Genomic DNA, 19,246 nt, shown 5'->3' with positions numbered 1-19,246 from the left:
ACACTATCAGCAAGTAAAGAAGTGCTAAAAGTAAACTAAAAGATTTCAAATTCTCCCCCCCCCAACCTGTATCCATGGGGGTATATCAAATGATTCAGGAGTGAACAGAATAAGCTTTCTCAAAAACAAAAGCTGAATAATGTTAATCAATAATGTAAACAAAGCAATGTTGGATTATAACCCAAGATTATCAAATAAATATCCATGAGTCCATCGCTACATAAACAAATGACTGGATACATAAATAAATAAATGTGGGGGAGGGAGTGATAGGAGAAATCTGTTGTAAAAGAATTCTAAATAATGTATAGTTTTTGTTTCTATGTTTATTAGTTTCCTGTATTTGATTGAGGTCTTTACATTTTGTTATACTTTTTGAAGCCTAGTTTTTGAAACCTTGTGCATAGGTTGAATCCACTATTTGTGCCCTTTTGTAGATAGATTCTGTTCATGAATGTATTTTCTTACAGGCAATACAATTAGATTAGAATCTTCCAGAAGGCAGGCCAAAAGAGGTAGTCTAAAAGCTACTGTACTGGGTAGGAGACAGGAAGGGGATAAGTGTGAGATACACTTTCCCATGATTTGGGATATGTGTACTCTGAGTGTGTTTGGGAAACTTCCAGAATCTGTGGTAGAAAAAAGGTAAGAAACAATAGAGATAAACACTAGCAAGAGCCACGGTAAGGGAGGGAAGAAAAAGAGCTGCGAAGAGCGAGAACTTTTTCTTATCCACACACAATGTGTCTTGTCAGAATTTCCGGCAGGAGCACCACCACCAGGTCTTGTCAAGACTTAGTAGAATGTTTTGAACAAATATCTTTCAATTGTCTATATGCTTGTAGGACAATTTCCACAGACTTCCAATGGTTGCTATTAAAAATAATTTTCAGTAGTGATAGTTTTAGAGCTGGGGAGTGGGTCCACGGAGCTCCTTATCCCAACACTCTAAGAGGACTTTTCCTTTTCTTGCCCCAAGTCTAAACCATGATTTATTCTTATGAACTCTATGATGTTTAGAAGTCTGTTTACTTACTTGCTATGATCCACATTTCCTATTAGACATTATCCCAGGATAGTGAAATGGCCCATATTCTTGACAGAAAACAGAGGAGGGAAAGACATGAGTCCTGGCTTGTTGTGTGTCAGTAATAAGATATTCTCATCTAGCTTCACGACAGCCCCCAAGGGCTGTGTTCAGTTATTGGGAGCCCCAAGAAATGAGGAACCATAGGCTGGGCGTTTAATGATGACACAGAAATCTGCCTCTAAGTTAATCAAAGAAGTTCAGTTGAACTCTGTGTTCCCAACTCTAGAACATGAGATAATTTCGTGTAACACAAGATTCGTTTTTTGATTATTTTAGTTTTTTTACTCAAAGAGAGGACTGGAATTCAGGGGGGAAAAACATGAACGTAGGTATGGATTTATAATCAGTGCTTCTCAGTTAGCAGAAACATTAAAGATTCATGACAGGAGCTAGCTATCTCAACACTTCATATTTCAAAAACAAACAAACCAATCAGTTTAGACCCCCACATGTTTCCAGGAGTGGAAGTCTCTGGCTCTGTTTTTCTTTCCACTTTGTTTCAGTGCTATAATTAAAGAGTACCACATCCTTGGAATATAATAAATACTCCAACAACAAATTGGACCTAGAATTTATTTGGCTGCTATGCACTTTTAAAATGACCTATGCACAAATACCTACATAGTACATTGCCATTGTTTTTTTCACACTTAAGCTAAAGTAGACACGTTCTTTCATAAAAGCAAGCCCATTTAAAACAGACAGCAAAAGTGACAAAAGTGGCATAAAGGGGTTGAATTTTGAAAAAAAAAAAAAAAAGGCCTAAACATTGGGTGGAAATTTCATACGATCCTAAATCTGTTTGGATAAAAAAAAAAAAATCTCAACATTTGACGCTAAGCATGGCAAGAAGGTACATTTTTATTTTCCTCACAACTAGCTACAATGAACAGCGTAAAACTGGAGGCATCAAACGAATCAAAGGGGGAAATAATTATTCCGTTTCTTCCACCCACACAGCCTCCTCATTTATAGTGGAGGTAAGGCTAATCTTCTCCTTTTCATTCTTTTGAAAGCGCTATCAGGATTAGCTGGACGGCCTCGGTTAACTTGAAAGTGGACCATCTGCAGGGTCCCCCTGAATGGTTCAGTCAGCAGCACAGAGGTTAATTACCAGTCACCCACCAAGCCACAGTTCACAGGAACCCAAAGCTTCCAGTCAATTGCTGATCATATCACTGTTTTCAAGTTCAAGAGCAAGTCTTCCACAGGAGGCTTGAGATGGTTTCCCCAGGGCTGGCTGTCACGTGGCCCATTTATCTATATACATCCAAAGCACTGTTTGGATTGGGCTTCATCTCAGTTGTCTCAAAGATTGATCCTCAAGTAGTTTTCACCTTTATGAACTGGTGAGCTCAGGCAGGGGTGGCTACAATTGTAGGCATTTGGGATGCTCGCACACTTGGCTTCCCAAAGACACGGATTGCAAGCATCTGCGGTTCACTCTACCTATCCATCTCTTCTTCCTTGTCTATCTCACCTTCTCTTCTGCTCTTCTACTGAAAGTAGATCAAGTTTCAAGAAAATAGTCACACTCAGCCTAACTCACATCTCCTATTTAAAAGAAAATAAAAAGTTTTGTTGAAAACCAAGCTTAAGCAAACACATCAAGAGCTACTTCTCCTACCCTTCAAGCTCAAGACAGCTGTCCTCATTCATCCTTGTCTTGTTTAACCGGTTTTGCCAGTGACTTCTTCTGAAGGACAGCTTTCACCAACAGGAGCTTTGCTCTAGAGCTCTTGCCTCATGTGCTGGTGTTAGAAGATCTAAATAACTGAAAGGAATAATGATATACACGGGGAAACCAATGAGACATCAGGTCTGGAAACAGATGCCTTGGCACAATTACATGTGTGCAAGCAATCCACCCAGTACAGAGGACTTCTCGGGGCCTTCCTAGATGGTCGCCGGCATCCTCAGCTCCTTACTGGACTGCTGAGGGCAGATTCCACGAAGGACCTCATGGTTCCCCAGGGCCCTCTTCAGCTTTCCTCACTTCCAATCCCACAGAGTGCCACATAGGTCATGGGATCTGCTTCCCCCAAAGATGTCTGTGGACACAGTGGGCCAGATGACTTAACACAGAAATAGAGGGGCACTGACTAGAGAGTCAGCCAGAGAGCCTTCTCCCTATTGCTCCTTCTGATGTGTCCTTGGAGGTCTGGTTTCTTATGCAGCTTCTCTTGACCGTGTCACTTTCTAACTTCCATCATAGCAGCTGAGGCCTCTGGGGTTTGCCTGCCACTCCTATCCTTCCTCTCCTCTCCTCCTTGTTTTCTTATGATTATACTTTCCAAAGAACCCAAGCCCTTAGACCTTGCCCAGACTCTTCCTTCTTTTCTTCCCTCCCTCTCGTAACTTCCCTTTGTAATTTAGCTCCTCCTTCCCTCCTCCCCTCCTTCCCTCCTCCCATCTTTCCCTCCCTTCTTTTCTTCTTTCTTTCTTTAACTTCCTTTATGATGTATTCTTCCCCTTTCTCCATCTCTCCTTACCTTTTGTTTTTGGGAAAAACCTCTGCTCAAACTCATTTTAAAGTGTCTATGAAGGGCTGGGAATGTGGCTTAGTGGTAGAGTGCTTGCCTAGCATGCATGAAGCCCTGGGTTCGATTCCTCACTACCACATAAACAGAAAAGGCCAGAAGTGGCACTGTGGTAGAGTGAGAGTGCTAGCCCTGAGCAAAAGAAGCTCAGGGACATTGGTCAGGCCCCGAGTTCAAGTCCCAGGACTGGCAAAAAAAAAAATCTGTGAAGGTTCCAAGTCTTTTTTCTCTCTTTATTTCTAGAAATGATTTTGTGTTTGCCACTGTAGAAGATCCCCTCTTCTTTTACTGTCCCCCCTATAGATTAAAGTAGATACTTTGCTGGCCTACAGTTTTCAATTAATTTTGCTTTTCTGCCTTTGCATTTTCTTTCTTCTCTTCCTGGTAAAATTTGAGCCATCTGGCAAGGAACAGCTAAGTATGGTTTTCATGGGAAGTCTTCTTGTCAGTGCTGTCTCAAACCCACTGTAATGAGCCTGTGTTTGGACATCCTGGTGTCCGGACACTATATTCTTGTAACCAGACACAATCTGACTCTGAGGTTTCTCTCTCCTCCTGCCAAACCTTACTGATTTTTTTTTTTTCCAGTCTCATGACTGACTCATAAGAAGTGTTCGGTTCAAGTCATGGTTGCTGATAAAGATCCCAGCTCAGACATATTCACTCTTCACTACTGGCAGAAACAGTGGCCACCTGCCTTCTCATCTGCTAATCTCATTCAGACCATGTAATCTGATAAACATCATCAAGACGAAACACTAATGATTACATACACAGTAACAGCACTGAAGAAGTTTTGGGGCTTCACATCTAATGTGAGAACACATTGGTTGGTGTTTGAGGTACAGCCTAATCCCTGGACTCATGCTACCTGCTGTGATCTCTCCATTCTGGTTAGGCTTGCTACCCTTTCTCCTACCTCTCTCCCTCTTGGGATGCTCAACTATCTCAGTAGCTCTTTCCTCCCACTTGCTTGCTCAAATTCTCTTTTTATTTATCTAGTTGTTGTTATTGTAAAGGTGATGTACAGAGGGGTTACGGTTATATAAGTCAGGTAAAGAGTACATTTCTTTTTGAACAATGTCACTCCTTCCCTTACTCTCTCCCAGTTTTTCCCTCCCATTCCCTCCCACAAGTTGTGTAGTTCATTTTCAACATAGTGTCTAGTGCGTACCACTGCTGCATTTGTTTACCCTTTGCTCCCCCCATTTCTGCCCCCCCCCCCAATATATCCTCCCAAAGACAGATAAATGAACAAACAAGGCAAAGGAAGTGAAACAAAAACCGCAACAAAGAAATTTTTTAAAACCTTCTTCTTTCCACTTTCTGGAGTTTATTTCAATGACGATGACTTCCTATGGTCGGATGAACACGGCGAGCCTCTCCTATGTGAGCCTCTCCTAAGAATATCCTCCTTTGGTCTCACCTTATATGAATGTCACCTCCTCGACCACATGGAATTGCCAGATAGACCACATAGATCCTCTGGCTTTTTGGTTGTCCTAGGCCTTTCCAATTTATTGGAAAGACAAGCTTTCCAAGAGCAGGAAGTACGTCTGATCCTTCTTTAGTCATCTCCCCAGTGCCCAGGCTGGCTAACCTTTGAGTAGTATTAGACGACTGGTTCACAGCTACAGAAATCAGCCTAGTCAAGGCTGGAAGAAAACGTTAATGATGAACTTCAGCCCATTATTGAGAGCGCATTGTTTAGGTTTTAAATTACAAAAAGGAATTTTCACTTTTGTCAGCATTTAAGGAGAAATATCTGACACACACATTTTTCTATATGTCTAAAAAAAGAAACACTACTAAATGTTAAGTGAGTTCATTAAAATATCTTTCCATTTCTTTTCCTAGCAAATGGTATGAATCTTCATAGCAGTCGGGGTACATTTTTTTCCCAATTAATTTTTTCTCTTTTGTGTACTGGCAGTCAGTTTTACTCATAGTCATTTTTCTAAGTCAAACACTTTAATTAAAGTTGGGGTGAAAAAAATGTGATTAAAATCTAAATTGGCTTTAGGAACCATGCATGATCTTTTTGTCTGCTCTTCACAGTTAAATAATTTATGTACCGAATTGCTCCATTAGCTCTCTCTGTCCATTTTCCTTACCTAAGGCATTTGGAAAGGTCTGGTGCTTTGAACCAAATAATCCTAATTTGGAAGATATTGAATGCCTAATGTCAACAATTTCAAGACTAGTCACTAGGGATGACACTGATTAAGATGCAGTGTACTCGGGAATTGTTTTGCTGAGGTAGATGAATATTGTCATAATAGTTGATGTATACATGTAAAAATGGAACTAGGAAATTTAGAGAAGTGGGAAGAATCATGAAAGGGGTGACATTGATCAAGGTTCATTGTACTTATAAACTGCCATGTTGAAATATAACTACCCTGAACGACTTAATGATCATTTTAAAATAAATTAAAAAATAAAAAACCCATAAAATTGGGTTAAATTGAAACAGCTTTGTGCAACTACTTAAATACAATCCAAAGTTATATTAAAAAGAATTTCAAAACTAGCTCTAGGTTACGCAGTACATTTCCAAAACAGTTTAATTTTTTGAGCAGTTCGAAACACAAACATAGAATTCTTTGCTCTTAGTTGCCTAGCTCAGCCTGTTATTTAAATACATTCATTGTTCATCCTAAAACTCATGCTCAGTGATAGATGCTCTGCCCCTGTCCAGAAGAAACCAATTAGTTTTGAATATATAAAGGAGTAGGAAGAGAAAAGATGATGTAGTATACCCAGGCTTCTCTGTTACTATTTTCCAAAAATCTTTCTGGTAATTATTATTATTTTTTTTTAGAATTAGGATCTGAAAATCCAGCAAAAAAGTAGTGTTGCAGGCCCCAAACAAGGCAACACAAAAATGTAAACAAAAAAATGTAAACTCTGAATTACAATATAAATTGATAAATCTGATTCCTATTCATTGTCTCAGGTGGATGAGTTAATAATTTCATAAAAAATGTATGAGTCCATCACGGACATTTGGATTGGAACAAAGACCGAGAGAACAAAGATAAGGAAAATGGGGAACTTAGACCGGAAGGGCATGGGGCAAACCTAGCTAGCACATTGTTTTCACTCTCTGCTTGTGGAGGTCAGGAGGGGTAGCTGGCCCTAATGTGTGCTCTACAGATTGCAATGGGCTGCCGCAGGCAAAGGTCACCCCACAGGATCAATTACTTGCTGCTACCTGGAAAATTTAATTTCATGCCCTGCAGTAGATCTGCTTTCTTCTCTAACTTGAATGACAACTGTCTCCGGTTGGGAACAAGAATAGCTCATTTCCTCAGAGTCATTAGACTCTAGACACTTCTCCATTCAGAAAGTCCTCTGCTGATGGCTGGCAAAGCCAAATGTTCTCCGCCCCTAATATGTTGAAATGAAAATTCTTGTTTGCCTTCTTTTTTTTTTTATTGTCAAACTGATATACAGAGCGGTTACAGTTTCATACTTTAGGCATTGGATACATTTCTTGTACTGTTTGTGACCTCCTCCCTCATTCCCCCTCCCCCTCCCCTTTTCCCTTTCCCCCCATGAGTTGTTCAGGAGATTTACACTAAACAGTTTTGCAAGTATTGCTTTTGTAATCGTTTGTCTTTTTTACCCCATGTCTCTCGATTTTGGTATTCCCTTACAGTTTCCTAGTTCTAATACCTGTATACACGGTTTCCAATGTACTCAGATAAGATACAGAGATAGCGCGGGGACAACCACAGGAAGGGCATACAAGAGGATCATCAACAATAGAAGCTACGGTTTCACATCGCATGTTGAAAGTAATTACAACAGTGATAGAACAGTCATTTCCATAACATGGAGTTCATTTCACTTAGCATCATCTTATGTGTTCATAAGGGCATAGCTATTAGGCTCTTGTGATCCTCTGCTGTGACTAGCCTAAACCTGTGCTAATTATTCCCTATGAGGGAGACCATAGAATCCATGTTTCTTTGGGTCTGGCTCACTTCACTTAGTATAATTTTTTCCAAGTCCTTCCATTTCCTTACAAATGGGGCAATGTCATTCTTTCTGATAGAGGCATAAAATTCCATTGTGTATATGTACCACATTTTCCTGATCCATTCGTCTACTGAGGGGCATCCGGGTTGGTTCCATCTTCTAGCTATGACAAATTGTGCTGCGATGAACATTGTTGTGCTGGTGGCTTTAGTGTGTTCTTGTTTGTGGTCTTTTGGGTAGCCCAAAAGTGGGGCTGCTGGGTCATAGGGGAGCTCTATGTTTAGCCTTCTGAGGAATCTCCATACTGCTTGCCAGAGTGGCTGAACCAGTTTACATTCCCACCAACAATGAAGTAGGGTTCCCTTTTGGCCACATCCCCTCCAACATTTGTCATTGTTAGTTTTCTTGATATAGAGCATTCTTACTGGGGTGAGATGGAATCTCAATGTTGTTTTGATTTGTTTGTTTGCCTTCTTAATGTTTGAAGATCTTATATAGTTTCTAATTTGTAGTGGGGATAGTCTAAGCTCTTGTGTACAGTTTGTATTTAGGTCAGCATAGATTCCTCCCTTCCTCTCTCTCTCTTTTCTCTCTTTCTTTCTTTCTTTCTTTCTTTCTTTCTTTCTTTCTTTCTTTCTTTCTTTCTTTCTTTCTTTCTTTCTTTTTTTCTTTCTCTCTCTCTTTCTCTCCCTCTCTTTCTCTTTCTCTCTCTGTCTCTGTCTCTGTTTCTGTCTCTCTCTCTCTTTTTTGGGGGGGCATCATGAGGCTTGGGCACTGTCCCTGAGCTCTTCAGCTCAAGGCTAGTGCTCTACCATTTGAGCCACAGCGCCACTTACAATTTTCTGGTGATTAATTGGAGATAAGAGTCTCACAGACTTTCCTGCCCTGGCTGGCTTTGAACTGTGACCCTCAGGTCTCAGCCTCCTGAGTAACTAGAATAGCTTTCTTAAATTAAAAAAAATAGTGCAAAAGTGATATACAGAGGGGTTACAGGTATGTAAGTCAGGCAATGAATTCATTTCTTTTTGAACAGCATGGATTTTTTCCATGGAAACCCATTAAAGAAGGGAATTTCTAGAGATGTTAGCAAATATACAATGTACAATGACTGTGGTTTTATATACCAGAGAATCTGGATGAGGGAAAATTTATACAAAACTATTTTTTTTTCCTACAAAATGATTGTTAAAAGCTTATAAATAATCTCCCACCCAGGCATGCCTCCTGGTCAAAATCATGGTCTTTGGAAAGATGAAGTGAGCGCTGCTTTTTCCTCTAAAAAGCTGACCGGAATATTTAAAAACAGAGAAAGAGCCACCTCCTTTCATTTCATCTGCTTTGTCCCTGACGGGACTGAAGCTCTAAGAATGCCAGCTCGCCTGGCTCGGGTGCCTCACGTCTGTGATCCAAGCTACTCGGGATCTAAGGATTGCAGTTCAAAGTCAGCCCGGGCAGACAAATCCAAAAGATTCTTATATCTTGTTAACCAAAATTTAAAAAAAAAAATGCTGGAAACGGAGCTGTGCATCAAGTAAAAGAGCTCCAGCCTAGAGTGAAAAAGCTAAGGGGAGAACACCCTGAGTTCAAGCCCCAATGTGCACACACGTAGCCCAACCCCACTCCACACAAATGACAGTGTAAAACTACTAGAAAGCTTTGATAGCACATGACCCATGAACACATTTTTAGACAGATCATATAAATGCTCTTCATTTCTGTTACCTTTATCTCCTCGCCCTTTGTTCTTATTTTTAAAATATTCATAAGAATCTCATCAGCATTGCAAAGAAAGAGTAAAGTTATAACTCGATAAAAAGTAATGTATGTTCTAGAGTAGCTAAAAAATTTTAAAACTCAGAAATGAGGAGGTAACAAACAGTACAAGAAATGTACCCAAGGCCTAATGTATGAAACTGTATCCTCTCTGTACACCGATTTGAAAATAAAATTAAGAAAAAACACTCAGAAAAGAAAAATTGGAGTTAATGTGTGCTTCAGAGGCTATGGAAGATTTGTTTTAAATACGTACAAGATATGTAACACCCTAACCAGTCAGTTGTGGTTGATTGTATTAGTCAAGAAAATACAAAATGGAAACCATTAGTAAGCATCCAACTGCTTCTCATTAGCATCCGTCGGGTAGTCTCTGGGGGTGATTCTACCTGTTTCAACAAGAGTTTGATAATCCTTTGCTTCATCCTGTGAATAGATCTTCTAATTAATATCTTCTCTGCTCCAAGAGATGTGGTGTCTCCAGGCTTTCCTGGATGGGCCTAATCTCAGGACATTCTTTACTTGAATTGTCCAAAAGATAGGAGTGTTCAATATGGAAACTTTCATATGGGAATAAGTGTAGGATTGCAATTCGGGATACACATGCACAGGTTGAGTGGCCTCTGGTATATCTGAAGACCAAAGAAAAGTTGGGACTTTATTAAAGCAGAGAAATCTATACATGTTATTAGGGAATCAAGTTCACTGGCATTCCCGGTGCTTAAGAGAGCTGGCAGGCTCTGACTGGGGGTCAGCAGAAGCTGTGACTCTGTAAAGATCTAAGATCATCATTGGCAATTCTGCTGTCAGTTGCTAATCAGGAAAAATAGAGTCTTAAAGATAAGGTGAGCTGGTTATCTGGATTGGCCTGGACTGACGGTTCCTGGAACAATGTTTATAACATTGAACATTTTCTCCCCTGGCATCTTGGCTCTATTTTAGATGAAGATGATAAGAAGGCTTTTGTTTGTATCTCCATAGAATGGACCAGGCTTCTAGCTGCACAAGGTCTCTTCCCCATACCAGTTGAGGTATGTGGAAAGCAGACATGCAGCCAACACCCAACGGACCACTGGTTTGTGACATTAAGAAGGCTCTGGTGGTGGCATGCGAGTTCAAGAGAAGACATGCTTAGAAGGTATGTTGTTCTGTGTTTAAGCTACTCCAAACCGCAAATTTAACGCAACCAGAAAATGAATTACTGTTCACATTCTTTCTGCATCCTCTGGGTGAGACTTTCATAAAGCCTATAAATGACATTCGAGAGTGTCACAGGAAGCCAATAATCACACAGCCTGATGAATGATGCTATGTCATGAATAAATATGTAACCGGCATTAAATCAACAGGACAAGGGAATTGTAGAGGCAAGCAGATCTATATTGTTTCCATATAAACATGTCCCCCAAAGCCAGGGCATTGTCAGGAACAGCAGGGTTGCTACCTTTTTCTTGCAATGGCAGCTATGAAACTAGCCAGAACCCGTGCATTTGAAAATAAAGAACAGAGTTTAGTGCCTGGACGTGAACAGGAAGAGAGGGTGTTTGGACACCTGCACTTATTGAACAGGAAGCAAATACACAAGGGCCTCTTTTCTCCCTACTATTGCAAATCTCCATGAATTAATCAAATGCATTTTAAAGTTATTAAATGTATTTAAAAGTTAAATTGTTTCTATAAGTAGGGGCCTTTTGCAACCTCATGGGAAGACTTCTTAGCTGTGATGTCTTACTTTGATCAGGACAGTTTCCATAGGGTTAGGAAGAAAATTCTCAAGATACCGGGTATGTCTCTGTGCTTCAGTTTGCTCTCCTCACTGATATGAGATTGCAGTAATACTGCATGCAAGGGTTTGGAATCCCGAGGTAGCGTGCTTGCTTAGAATAAGAATGTCCCTGGAGATAGATGGCTAGCACCACACACAAATATAATCATTTTGGCTGTCCCGAACATTCTCTCTTTACAGATAAGATGCTGGGGAAACAAAGGTGTGGGGCCAAGAATAGAAGAGCTTATTCCACAAGAGGAATGTTGCATCTTCTCATCAGAAATCATCTGCCAAAATTGGGTGGGCATAATGGGGTATCCCCTCTCCTAAGCGGTGCTGAGCCTGAGTCCCAATCTTTACTTCTGAATCTCTCCTCAGCTGAGATGATAAGCAATTGGCTGTTCTACTCCATTCAAATGTAGCTTCTTTTCCCTATTTTAAGACCTTGAGGTTGGTTTTGCTTTACAGGGGATCTAGAATCACACCCACACGGTCTATCCCCTTTAGTGTTCATTTCTGATACTTTAACTCTCTGTGGGCAGGATCTTACAAATACCCTATTTCAATGTTCTTTTAAATACTTACTATCTTTTATTATTATTATAAGGCTGGTGTACAGAAGGGTTATAGTTACATAAATTAGGTAATGAATACATTTCTTTTTGGAACAACGTCACCCCATTCCCTTGCTCTTTCCCAGTTTTTCCTTCCTGTCTCCACTCCCAAGTTATATAGTTTAGTTTTCAACATAGCGTCTAGCAAATACCACTGCTGTATTTGTTCACCTCATTTCTATGTTTTTATGGAGTAGCTTGCGCCTCTTGCCAATGGAGGGCTTGCTGTTCTGCAAAGGATATGAACCTGTTAACAGATGGAGATTTGGTCTTTATTTTATGGCCCTGTCAGAGAAAGTCTGAGAACCTTGGAAGTTTGCATCCTCTCTTGGAAACACAGCTCCCTTAAACCCTCGGAGAATCTTGCTAGTTCTCATCCCTCTTGACCAGACAGGCTCTGATGCTCCTGCCAATGCTATTTTCAAGACACATTCCTTCAGGATAAAATTTATATATTTCATTGTGCTTCTTTTACAACTCTGCCTCCTCTAGTAAACCATGAACTCATGAGGGTAGAGACCTTACTTGGCTTCCATTCGAATTTCCCATAAAGCATAGTGTCATGACCAAGAACCTGGTCTATGAAATCAGGCTGTATTATTGGGGCTCCCTGCTCTGGGGATTTTTTTTACAGCTTCCTTGGGCCTCCATTATCCCTCTTATCAAATGGGGACATTCACAGTAACTTCCTCAGAGATTTCTGTGAGGAAGTGGGCATGACATGCATAAGCTTCTGTATTAGTAGTTGAGTTAGTAGTTGTTGGTGCATGCAGTAGCTGCTCACAAGAAATATATACTAGATAGATGGCTGAAAACAGGAAATACACGAAAACCCATGAAGTGAAACCACAACTAGATCTCCCAGAACACAAGATAGTTCCCTAGTAACTACTCGTCAATACCTGTGGGCGCTTCTTAAATGGGATGGAAGTAGGAGAAATCTGGTGACTGTCAGAGATGAATTGTGGATGAGTGGGGTTCCTGAGATGCTCAACATCTCATTCTTTGCCCGAAGTCACCTTTTCTGGGAAGTCCCGCAGTGGAGACCCAGCCCCACTGGGCCGTGGGATTTGTGTAAGGAAGGGAGGGTAGAGATTGTGGAATCCACTCCTCCTACTTTTCAAAAGAGGGTAGGATTTAGGCTTAGGTGTTTAAGGAAGATTCTGAAGGTGTAAGACAGCTTTTTTTCCCTCTCAAATTCATAGCAGTTTCATTTGTGATAGCAGCAAATTGCAAACATCCCAAATGTCGTTCAATGACTAAACTGTTAAAACTGTTACATATACAATACAGTAATAATAATAGGAAACAAATTATTGATATACACAACCTGCATGAATCTCCAGCTAAGCTACTCTCCAAACGTTACAAGCTGCATAATTCCATGTACATAGCATTTTGTGTGTGTGTGTGTGTGTGTCTGTGTGTGTGTTTGTAGTGTGTGTATGTGTATAGTGTGTGTGTATGTGTGTGTGGTGCTAGCCATTGAACCAAGGGCCTTTTGCATGCTAGGCCAATTACCATAAAACTATTTCCCCAGCTCCTACATAACATTCTTCCTTTCCTTTTATTTAAATTAAGAATCATTAATAGTACAAGGGAGTTCCATTGTGGATATTTTATAGATGAGCACAGTATGCTTTGTACAAGTTCACATCCTCTGTTTCATTCCCTTCACCTCCCTCCCCTTCAAAGCAATATTGGGTATGTCTAGGTATGCCATTTTTTATTATATAAACATTTGGAGACATATATATACACACAAAGATATATGTGTATGTACACATGTATGCACATCTATATGTGAGATTATGAGATAACATTCCATTTTTCTCCAAACACACAATCAGTATTTTAGAAGTGGATATCCCTTTTTCTCTAGAATGCAGACCTTACCAATAGAAAGTAGGGTACTATTTTCTCAGAGTCTCTTCTCTGCCATCCTTAGTAAAGTCAGTGGCTGGAGGCAAGGGTACAGGCCTACAGTAAAGCCCGATGTCACGTGAAGCCCAAGGGTGAATGCCAGGTTTGAAGGCTCTTTGGTGGGGCGGGTCCTTGAAAGGATTGCCCCAGCACAGATGCCCTGGCGTGTGTCACTGTGACAGGCAGACACCTCTTAAAACAAACCTCACAAATACAATTCTAAACAAACCAAGTCTGCACGAACAGGCTTCTTACGTTAGCTCATCAAGTTCATCCCCTTGTCAGGAAAAATTGAATCTCCAGGTAAAAGGCAAAACACTTGATCCTTTCCAGAAGGCTAGAGAACTTAACTTCTTTTCCTTCCAGAACTGATAAGATCTCAAATAACCACATCAGTCTGGCTCAAAGGATTTGTTAGACCTGGCCCTGCTTAGAAGCTGGCGGTGGTTAGTGGGAACTAGAGACTGTTAAGTGGAGGGATTTTTTTTTTTTTTTAACTTTGGGGCTATATGTATGTTTGGTTTTACGTCGCGCTTTCTCGCTTGGTGCTTACCTCACCAGCTTGTAACGCAGACCCAATGAGACATGTGCAAAGTGGGGTTTAAAACGACTGAAAACCTCTGTGCAGATGTGATACAGTCTCCATTCTTATGAGCAAAGAGCTTTTGTTCTAATATAATTACGTATATCCATGTGGGGTGTGTGTGCATGTATGTGTGTGTGTGTGCGTGTGTGTCTGATTGTGTTAGAGAGAGAGAAAGAATCTGACAGTTGATGAGTGAAATCTCAATGAGAGAGAAGACCATCAATAGAGAATTAGGCTAAAGAGCTTAGAATGCAGTTTAGCAGTTACCTGTGTAAATCAGGTCTCCCTAGACCCTCACGCATGGAAGAATATTAATAGTAATCATCCCAAATTCTACTGCTGCTTGCTCCCACTTGTTTTGAAGAGTTAGATTCCCTCTTAAAGGCTTCTCCCATCTTTTGGGCTGCAGCAGTGAATGTTGCTAGGACTTTGCTTTCTTCTGCTGGGAGCTGCCATCTTGTTCTGACACCCTCGGTACCATCAGCATGTTATGGGATGTCTTGATGTTTTTGTTGGAGAATTGTCTTAGCAGGATGCCTACACTCCTTTATTTTTCAAAGATTTAGAGAAAGATTTATGATTCCTACTTCTTTTTTTATTTTTATTATAAAGGGGATATACGGAGGGGTTACAGTTACTTAAGTCAGGTAATGAGTACATTTCTTTTTGAACAGTGTCACCTCTTCCCTCATTTTCTCCTTCTTGGCTCCCTTTCCCCCACAAGTTGTATGGTTCATTTTGAACATAGTGTCTAGTGAGTATCACTGCTGTGTTAGTTCACCCTTTGTCCGACTTCTTGTTCCTGCTCTTCTACTTTGAGTCTGACAGGGCCACACCAGGAGGGAAACTGTGGCCCATTCAATGTCATACATAGAATTGCCTTTCTCTCTCGATGGCGAAGGACTGTTTAGGTCCCACCAGCTACACGTGGGCTTCTTTCTTCAAGATTTCTCTTTCTGGTGACCCCTCAGCTACACCAAGATCTGTCCCTTGCTTCATGTTCCCAAGAATTCCTGAATACTCTTTAGACTTGACCTCCTTCATCCCCTGATCCACCACACTGGCCATTTGTACCATCCATTCATTTCATAGACTTCTTTGAAGAATATTTAGAATATATGCATTTCATGTGAAATGAAATTGTGTTCCCACTCCAAGCAGTGCTGAAAACGTTCTGTAACATAAAACCTGGGGGCTCTGCAAGAAATTAGGCTTATGGAAAACTGACTGGCTGGATTTCTGTGATAATTTTATTACCTGAATTCATTTGTAAGAGATGATTTAATCCCAAATGTTGAAATAGATTAAAAGAGTGTTATTTAAAACATTTACTTTAAATTGTACCTTAGTTGAACTACATATGTGATTTTATACTTGCATAGCACAAAGCAAACAACTAAACTTTGTGGATACTTCTCTAAAGCTCCTTTAGAAGTTAGTCCTAGAAGAAACTTGAGGTCTGCACAAGCTGGGGCTAGAATGATTGGCAGCTTGATGGGGTGGGGGTTCTGTCTTAACTTCTCCACTTCACTTTTAACCTTGCTGGTTTTCTCGGAAATCCCTAACCTGACTTATAGCTATCCAAAAAATATCCCCACTTGATGCATAGTGGGTGGAATTGGAGACTGGGAGGTAAGACTGGGTCCAGAAATGGGAGGAAAGTTCTACTCATTGTTAAAGCTTTCCCCATCCTCTTCTCCCAGCAAAGGGCCTCTTTCCAGTGGATCCATGGCCCCTGTGTTGGGTAAAGTCTAGCATACAAATGAGAGAAGGAAGGGTGGGCAATTATGCCTTCTATTGCTACTCAGTCCTTTGTTGCAAGATTCTTTCCTTTTCCCTCTGGTCTTTCATTTCAACATGCTCATCCTGAGACAGGCCATCATCTTCCCAAAGAGTCACTGATACTTCCAATATATTGAAAACACCCAGCATTGCTGTACCTGAACTAAGATGAGTGGGGATGGGCAAGTGTTGGGGGAATGAAGAGGTCTGGCTGCAGATGGTGTGGGAGAACAGTAGCCTTCATTCCACATTCCCCTACTCCTCACTGAGTGGTGCTCATTTCCCCTTCACCAGGTACTCTGTTACACGAAGCTCACGATCCTTCTGCAAACCATTCTTTCTACTACTTCCCTCATTGGATTTCCACCTCCTGTTTTAAATCAGGATTGCACTTGCATGCTTATTGGTAAGATGCATCTTAGTGGGAGTTCTCTCACCAGGGGACAAACACATGCTTCTTTACCACTAGTGAGCCACAGGTGAGGAACAAGCAGGTTAACATCTCCACTTAAACAGCTCCATTTGTCCGAGAGATGGGAACATTTGGTGTCCAGCAGTGCATTACTCTTGGCATTAACTTCCTCCCTCATTTCTTTAGGATTATTAAAGCCTAAAGCTACTACAGAAGGTATTTTGTACCTGCAATCCTTTGATTAATTTTAATCCTTTGGTTTTTCTTTCCTCTCGCCTCTAAATTCAAAGCCCAGAAGAATCTAGTGATGTGCCAGGAATACACTGTTCACCTATGGCTGAGTTTCTGATCCCTCTAGTAATTTTCCTTCCCTGTACCCTAGAATCTCTCATAGGATGGCAGTAGGCAATAGACAGAGAGGGTCTCACAGATAACAGGATTATTCCTCGCTGAAGTTGTGGAAGATTTGATTCTGGAGCCCAGCCTTGGCTGACTTGAATTCAGTATGAATATTTGCTGATCTGAAATGCCAAGCACACCCCACCCTGGGATCTGTCTTTAAATTTCCATCCTAGTGCAGGACATGTCTGGTGAGGAGTTTAAGGAAACAAACACTTGCTTTTTATTTTCCTCATAGAATTGAACTACTCCAGCTGCTCAGAAGGAATGTACCATTCTTTTATAGGCATGTGGTTTCTTTAGCTCCTCCTCTCTTCCCTGATCCCAAAGATGCTATAGCATCACGGCTCCTACATGCAGGTCTCAGAGAAAGCTTCATGGTAACTTCTCCTTTCAGGCAACCTCAAAAGAATTTCTCCTTCAGACCAGCTCAGAGGAACATAAACCTCCTAGAAGTGTGAAATGTATAGTTTCTGTGTCAGTCTGTGGGCCCATACAATTACTAGGAATCCCCCATTCTCTATCCTTCATCAAGGAAAGGGAATTCTCAATATTAGAGAAACCTTGTTATAAATATCTGGCAAAATTTTCTTCCCAGCCCTTATAATATCTTCCCAGCCCCTAAATATCTTGCAGAAAGGGCTTGCCTTGAACCCAAGAGCCACTTTAGCTACTGGTATGTGGAACTGCGTATAAGTGGCCTTACTTTGGATCTCAAGTGAATGATGTAAGGAAACATGGAGCACTTCATTCTAGCAGCATTCACACCATGAGTAGCTGCTAAATGGTGGGGACACGGAGAGGAGGAGGCATAGGGCATCTGGGCCTTTCTGTGGTATGATCTTGGCGGGGCATCAGTATCAGCTCTCTGGCCACCTGCACACTGTTCAAGTCTACTTCTCAGCATGGCATTCTCACCAGCTCTACCAGTCATCCAATAGCCTTCCAATCATTTCTGTGTCTGGTATTTCCAGTTGTTTGCAACCACTGACCCCTAGCAACCCCTTCCGTCTCAGGTTGTTTTATTGGAAGTGGGGGAGGACTTGAGGAATGAGCTGCACTCGTGTCATCATGATAAAGGTGAGTGAGAGAAGAAGAGCATCATAATGGGAGCTTGAAGGGCTTTTACCTCTCTAGCTGCTGGTAAATGGGGAACAGAAAAGGAGGTCATTTAAAACCAGCAGGAGGCTGTGGTCTATGTTAAATCACCCATGTGACTTTGCCACAGTTCATGCACACACCCCCAACTTAAAAGCAGGTACTGACAAGCATCCTGAAGATTTATTTTTCCAGTTCTACCCTCTCTCTCTTTTTGGCTCTCCTTTCCAACCAAGAGTCAGGCCCCACAGCTGGATGAAATAAAACGGTTATGTTGGGAGGCCTTAAAATTAGCATGGTTCAATATGTCTTGAAGTTGGGGCTATTCCTTGGGCGAAGAATGGGAGGGGTCTCACTTTCTCTGAAGCAGCTGCTGGGGATAAAGTCAAGAGCTTGTCTGCTCCAGGATTTCCCCACTCCCAGACTTAGCTTTCCTCCCACACCCTTTGCAGGTCCGCTCGCTACGATGCTCCCCACGTACCACCGTGAAAGGTAACCCGCTCCATCAATAGCACATTATCCTGTGGCTTTCCTCTTTTCTTAATAACCTTATTCCTTTGCTCTTCCAAAGTTGAGGAATAATTATTTAACAAGCCTCCAGGGGTCGACTTTACGAGAACTTAAAGCTAGTGCCCATCTGCTGTAGGTTAGCGTGAGCCAAGCATTGAAAGTTAATCCTTCTTGTTCCACTCTGGAAAAACCCAGACCTGCACGCATGCACACACACACACACGTGTGCACACGTGAGCAATCACAAATCCACCCCCCCCCCCCATAGCACCTTCCAAACCACATGGCCTAAGTGGTAAAACATCAAGGCCTGAATCACCACACTCGGGCCAATAAAAACTTCACTTTGCGCCCTCATATACTTGAGGTCATGTTTGTGCAGTGTCCCCACACGCCTGCCTCTGTGATTGAAACGCTGTCATGCCTTCCAGAAAAGGGAATGCGCGCCACTTAAACATCTCAATTTTCAGGTCCACCTCTGCTTTTCTGACACATGCATCAAATGAGTGACAAATCAGTGGTGAAAGGAAATCTATACGTTATACACACCCATGTCACAGTATGTTATTTTATACCTTATTAATTTCAATACGTGTCATTAAACTTAGTGCAATCTCTTACAACAGAAATGGCTCGAAATCTTTCTCTGTCATATTCCTTCTAGATGATCTTCCTAAGTCAGAGTTTTACTCCTCTATCTATAAAATAGGGATTCAACATAGCATCTACTTTTCAGTGACAATGGGACACCTAAGTGAAATTTC

Source organism: Perognathus longimembris, chromosome 19 (assembly GCF_023159225.1).
Source record: "Perognathus longimembris pacificus isolate PPM17 chromosome 19, ASM2315922v1, whole genome shotgun sequence".
In the NCBI taxonomy this organism is placed as follows: domain Eukaryota; kingdom Metazoa; phylum Chordata; class Mammalia; order Rodentia; family Heteromyidae; genus Perognathus; species Perognathus longimembris.
The sequence above is the reverse complement of the archived record's forward strand: the minus strand, read 5'-3'. Positions refer to the sequence as shown.